This window comes from Salmo trutta, chromosome 13 (assembly GCF_901001165.1).
Source record: "Salmo trutta chromosome 13, fSalTru1.1, whole genome shotgun sequence".
NCBI lineage: Eukaryota > Metazoa > Chordata > Actinopteri > Salmoniformes > Salmonidae > Salmo > Salmo trutta.
This window is the reverse complement of record NC_042969.1, coordinates 62,031,063-62,038,287: the sequence shown is the minus strand read 5'-3', so window position 1 is coordinate 62,038,287 and position 7,225 is coordinate 62,031,063.

Here is a 7,225-nt window from a genome sequence, read left to right as displayed (position 1 = left end):
AGCAATTTCCAAATACCTGAAGGTACCACGTTCATCTGTGCAAACAATAGTACGCAAGTATAAACACCATGGGACGACGCAGCCGTCATACCGCTCAGAAAGGAGACGCGTTCTGTCTCCTAGAGATGAATGTACTTTGGTGCGAAAAGTCAAAAATCAATCCCAGAACAACAGTAAAGGACCTTGTGAAGATGCTGTAGGAAACGGGTACAAAAGTATCTATATCCCAGTAAAATGAGTCCTATATCGACATAACTTGAAAGGCCGCTCAGCAAGGAAGAAGCCACTGTTCCAAAACCGCCATAAAAAAGACAGACTACGGTTTGCAACTGCACATGGGGACAAAGATTATACTTTTTGGAGAAATGTCCTCTGGTCTGATGAAACAAAAATAGAACTGTTTGGCCATAATGACCATCGTGAGCAAGGAGGCCTACAAAGGCAATGTTACCAAATACTAATTGAGTGTATGTAAACTTCTGACCCACTGGGAATGTGATGAAAGAAATTAAGGCTGAAATAAGTCATTGGCTCTAATATTATTCTGACATTTCACATTCTTAAAATAAAGTGGTGATCCTAACTGACCTAAGACAGGGACTTTTTACTAGGATTAAATGTCAGGAATTGTAAAAAACTGAGTTTAACTGTATTTGGCTAAGGTGTATGTAAACTTCCGACTTCAACTGTACGTAACTTTCAAAGTACAGAAATCTGTCCTGTATGATGCAAAACGCAGCACCATATGATGCAAAACGTAGCATCATATGATGCAAAATGCATCATACAGGCCAGATTTCTGTATTTTGAAAGTTACATATCTTGAAAGCTTGATTGCTGACATGCAAAAACAATTGGGACTATATCAAAAATCGACAAATGAAACAAATTCCGAAAGATGGGTGGAATTTTCCTTCAACACAGCCATTGAAATATACAGGATTAAATCACTTGTGCTCTGTAGTCCTTGGTTTTAGTTGCATATATGTGAAATAAGTTTAAGACGTAAGTAGTTCAATAATTGTCACGCCCTGACAATAGAGAGCCGTTTATTTGTCTATTTGGTTAGGTCAGGGTGTGATGTGGGGTGGGCATTCTATGTTGTTTATTTCTTTCTTTTTGTCCGAGTATGGTTCCTAATCAGAGGCAGCTGTCTATCGTTGTCTCTGATTGGGAATCATACTTAGGCAGCCCTTTTTCCACCTGTGATTGTGGGATCTTGTTTTTGTGTAGCTGCCTGTGAGCAGCCCCAGAACGTCACGTTTCGTTTTTGCTGTTGTTTTGGTGAGTTTAATTTTCATTAAAAGATGTGGAATTCCATGCACGCTGCGCCTTGGTTTATTTATGATTGGGCGTTTGAAGATAGCGAACGTGACAATAATAATGGTTATTGGCCTGGATGCAATACTCTTGATCAACTTTCTCATGCAATGTTATTAAAATCAAATCAAATTTTATTGGTCACATACACGTGATTAGCAGTTGTTATTGCGGGTGTAGCGAAATGCTTGTGCTTCTAGCACAGTCATATCTAACAAGTAATATCTAACAAATTACACAACATATACCCAATACACACAACTCTATTTAGGAATGAATTAAGACTATATATATATATATATATATATATATATATATATATATATATATATATATGGACGAGCGATGTCAGAGCGGAACGGACTAAAAACAGTATATACATATGAGTAATGCAAGATATGTAAGCATTATTAAGTGAATGAGATACTGTAGAATAGTACAGAAAACCGTATATACACATGAGATGAGTAATGCCAGATATGTAAACATTTAGTGGCTAAGATACTGTAGAATAGTATAGAATACAGTATATACATATGAGATGAGTAATGCCAGATATGTAAACATTATTAATTTGACTAGTGTTACATTCCTTAAAGTGGCCAGTGATTCATAGTATATGCCTATAGGCAGCAGCCTCTCTATGTCAGTGATGGCTGTTTAACAGTCTGATGGCCTTGAGATAGAAGCTGTTTTTCAGTCTCTCGATCCCAGCTTTGATGCACCTGTACTGACCTCGCCTTCTGGATGATAGCGGGGTCAACAGGCAGTGGCTCGGGTGGCTGATGTCCTTGATGATTTTTTTGGCCTTCCTGTGACATCGGGTGCTGTAGGTGTCCTGGAGGGCCGGTAGTTTGCCCCCGGTAATGTGTTGGGCAGACCGCACCACCCTCTGGAGAGCCTTGCGGTTGCGGGCGGTGCAGTTGCTGTACCAGGCGGTGATACAGCCCAACAGGATGCTTTCAATTGTGTATCTATAAAAATGTGTGATGGTTTTAGGTGACAAGCCAAATTTATTTAGCCTCCTGAGGTTGAAGAGGCTCTGTTGCGCCTTCTTCACCTCACTGTCTGTGGGGGTGGTCAATTTCAGTGTGTCAGTGATGTGTATGCCAAGGAACTTGAAGCTTTCCACCTTCTCCACTGCGGCCATATTACCAGTCGCCTTGCCATTGTTAAATGCGGTGGTTCGCGCTTTCAGTTTTGCGTGAATGGTATCATCTATCCATGGTATCTGGTTAGGGTAGGTTTTAATAGTCACAGTGGGTACTACATCTCCTATACACTTCTTTATAAACTTAGCCACTGTATTAACATTGTTATAACAAAACACATAATCATAACAGAAAGGTACTGTATTTTGTTCTGAAGTTCTGGGTTTTACAGTGGCGTACCAGTACAGCTGAGCATTTCAAGTGTCCTCTGGTCTTGTGCAATTCAAACCAGGCAGGTAGCTCTTGTCCTGATTTCCATCTCTTCCGCTTGGAGAAAGCAAAACAACTGGTTTATAAATTCAGAGCAGCAAGTTCATGGAAGGCCAAAAAGATCATCAAGGACAGCAACCACCCGAGCCACTGCCTGTTGACCCCGCTATCATCCAGAAGGCGAGGTCAGTACAGGTGCATCAAAGCTGGGACCGAGAGACTGAAAAACAGCTTCTATCTCAAGGCCATCAGACTGTTAAACAGCCATCACTAACATTGAGTGGCTGCTGCCAACATACTGACTCAACAACAACCACTTTAATAATGGAAAAATGTATGTAATCAATTTATCACTAGCCATTTTATATATATATATATAATGTTTACTTACCCTACATTACTCATCTCATATGTATATACTGTACGCTATACCATCTACTGCATCTTGCCATCTGATGTAATTAAATGTATCACTAGCCACTTTAAACAATGCCACTTTATATAATGTTTTCATACCCTACATTACTCATCTCATATGTATATACTGTACTCTATACCATCTACTGCATCTTACCATCTTGATGTAATGTATCACTAGACACTTTAAACAATGCCGCTTTATGTTTTCATACCCTACATTACTCATCTCATATGTATATACTGTACCCTATAACATCTACTGCATCTTGCCTATGCCGTTCGGCCATCACTCATCTATATATTTTTATGTACATATTCGTATTCATTCCTTTACACTTGTGTGTATAAGGTAGTTGTTGTGAAATTGTTAGGTTATATTACTTAGATGTTACTGCATGGTCGGAACTAGAAGCACAAGCATTTCGCTACACTTGCATTAACACCTGTTAACCATGTGTATGTGACAAATACATTTGATTTGATGAGCAGACGACCAGTGAGCCCTGCAAGCGCATTTCTATGTGGCCCATGAATAATGCTTGAGATCAAGGGTTACGGGTTAGAGGATGTTGAGTCTGTCACTCTCTTCAAACGCTAAGTAAAAACATACTACATGCATTTTTCACTGGCTAACACAGACGGAACTACTGTCTCGCAGGCAGCCGGACCCTCCAAACACGCAACATGTGAAATGATTTTAACATCCAGGTTCAAAACAGCTTGAAGAATGACATTCTTTCACAGGCCTTTATTTCAGACACTCCCCTTAGTCTCCTGGGTATCTGTTTGTAGTAGCGTTGTAGATACTGTAAAGGGGGTGTCAAACATACGACCCACGGGCCGGATCCGGCCAGCGGGGGGGTTTGAGTAAAATATATACAGATATATATACTGAACAAAAATATGAATGCAACATGCAACAATTTAAACAATTGTACTGAGTTACAGTTCATATAAAGAAATCTGTCAATTGAAATAAATAAATTAGGCCGTAATCTATGGGCAGGGTAGCAGCCATGGGTGGGCCTGGGAGAGCATACATCCCACCCACTGGGAAGGCAGGCCAGGCCAATCAGTAATAATTTTTCACCACAAAATAGCTTTATTACAGACAGAAATACTCCTCAGTTTCATCAGCTGTCTGGGTGGCTGGTCTCAGACGATCCCGCAGGTGAAGAAGCCGGATGTGGAGGTCCTGGGCTGGCGTGGTTACACGTGGTTGTGAGGCCAGTTGGATGTACTTCCAAATTCTCTAAAACAATGTTGGAGGTTGCTTATGATAGAGAAATTAATATTACATTCTCTGGCAACAGCTCTGGTGGACATTGCTGCAGTCTGTATGCCAATTACACGCTCCCTCAAAACTTGAGACATCTGTGGCATTGTGTTGTGTGACAAAACTGCACATTTTAGAGTGGCCTTTTATTGTTCCCAGCACAAGGTGCACCTGTGTAATGATCATGCTGTTTAATATGGATGGATTATCTTGGCAAATGAGAAATGCTTACTAACAGGGATGTAAACAAATTTGTGTACAACATTTGAGAGAAATAAGCTTTTGTGCATATAGAACATTTGTGGGAAATTTTATTTCAGCTCTTGAAACATGGGAACAATACTTTACATGTTGTGTTTATATTTTCGTTAAGTATAATCAGTGGCAATTTTAGCATGTAAATCTTGGTGGGGCAAACTTTTTTTTTAATGTGTGCCAAGAAAGCCATTACACAACACAACACAATACAACACTAAACAATACATGAATTGCTCTATAACAGTGACAAACGGTGTCCACAAACTGTTAGGGCCTACATAAAGCTATTCTAACAGCAGAGCTTTCTTTTCAGCACCATGGAGTGAATCCTTACCATAGCTACGCCTGGCTATCAGCGGAGCCTTGTCTGGCAGCGAAGCAGTTCATTCAGCCTCATTTACTGCCTTTTTAAAAAACATAGCTGATATGGCTGACTTGCTTAAACATATGTAGTTTCTACAGACAATTGAGATGTACAAACTATGGCATAAGGGAACGATGAGCAGATAAGAGGCAATCCGTAATTTCAAATAAGACATTAATGAGCGAGCTAAGATGGACGTAGTCAATATAACTATTTGTTCAGCACAGAAATGTATTGCAACAGAATTCAGAACATGAGCCGCTCTTACAGTATTCTCCCTGTAAACCAAGTCAGAACCGTAGGATAAATAAAGGGGGCATATAAGCAGACAATGAAAGCTCTTACAATATTTGATGATGACATTTCTCTAAAACAGGCTATAGGCTACATGTGCACCACCAAGTCAGAACAGTAGTCTAAGTTATGAGGGGGAAAGGGACCAAATTATTAGGGTGAGGCACACGGGCTACTAACGGCTTACTACACAACATACACTTAGTGTAACAGTGTAGGTTCCGTCCCTCTCTTCGCCCCAACCTGGGCTCGAACCAGGGACCCTTGCACACATCAACAACTGACACCCATGAAGCATCGTTACCCATCGCGCCACAAAAGCCGCGGCCCTTGCAACGCAAGGGGAAACCCTACTTCCAGTCTCAGAGCGAGTGACGTCACTGATTGAAATGCTATTAGCGCGCACCACCGCTAACTAACTAGCCATTTCACATCGGTTACACTAGTATTACTTTTTTACCTTCTTGGGGGCAAATTTTGTCATTAAACTTTGTCATCAAAGTGTGCCATTCTCTGTATTTATGGTGCTTTCAAGACAACCGGGAACTCGGGGGAAAAAAACAAGGTCGAATCATGAAGTCAGTGATCTTCAGGTTGGAGCTCTAGACAGGGGCCCAAGTTCCCAACTTGCAATTCCGAGTTGGATGACCGTTCAAAACAGTCAGACCCAGTTTTTTTCAGAGTTCCCAGTTGTCTTGACCTCACTGAAGTCTGAGATTTCCCAGTTCCGAGTTTCCAGTTGTTTTGAACGAGGCAGAAGTCATGCTGGATTGACAGCATGGCCAATGTATTCCACCTTTTCTGGCCCATGGTATTGCGTGTGAATGTTTATCCTTTTAAGCTTGCAAAAGAGACCCTTAATCCCAGTCCACACACCCTCTCCACTGAATAGCAGTCTGTCACACCCTGATCTGTTTCACCTGTCCTTGTGCTTGTCTCTACCCCCTCCAGGTGTCACCCATCTTCCCCATTATCCCCTGGGTACTTATACCTGTGTTTTCTGTCTGTCTGTGCCAGTTCGCCTTGTTTTGTCAAGTCAACGAGCGTGTTACTCCGCACGCCTGCTTTTTCCTTTTCTCTGTTTTTGCTAGTCCTCCCAGTTTTGACCCTTGCCTGCCTTGACTTTGAACCCGCCTGCCTGACTATACTGCCTGCCCTGACCTCGAGTCTGCCTGCCACTCTGTACCTCCTGGACTCTCACCTTGTCAATATCTTTTTGCCTGTCCACGAACATACTCTTGCCTGCCCCTTGGATACTAATAAATATCAGAGACTCGAACCAGCTGCATCCCGTGTCTGCATCTGGGTGTCACGTCCTGACCAGTATAAGGGGTTATTGGTTATTGTAGTTTGGTCAGGACGTGGCAGGGGGTATTTGTTTTATGTGGTTCGGGGTTTAATGGGATATGTATTTATGTAAGAGGGGTGTTTGATTTATGTGTTCCGGGGTTTTGGGGTAATGTTCTTGTTTTGTATTTCTATGGTTTTCTATGTTGTGTATTTCTTTGTGTTGGCCTGGTATGGCTCTCAATCAGGAACAGCTGTACATCGTTGTTGCTGATTGAGAGTCATACTTAGGTAGCCCTGTTTCACCTGTCCCTTTGTAGGAAGTTGTATTCGTGCACTGCTATGTTTAGCCTGCAGAACTGTTAGCTGTCGTTCGTGGTTTCGTTTTGTTGTTTTTGTGTGGTGTTCGTAATAAAGTAAATATGAGCATTCACGTACCCGTTGCATTTTGGTCCACTTCCTACGACGACCGTTACACTGGGTCTCGCCCTGTGCCCTCATACAGGCAGGGGAAACAAAGTGACTGCTTTGCAACACTTGCAGTTAGCCACTGATTCCTTCCAAACCACTTATTCTTGAATTTGC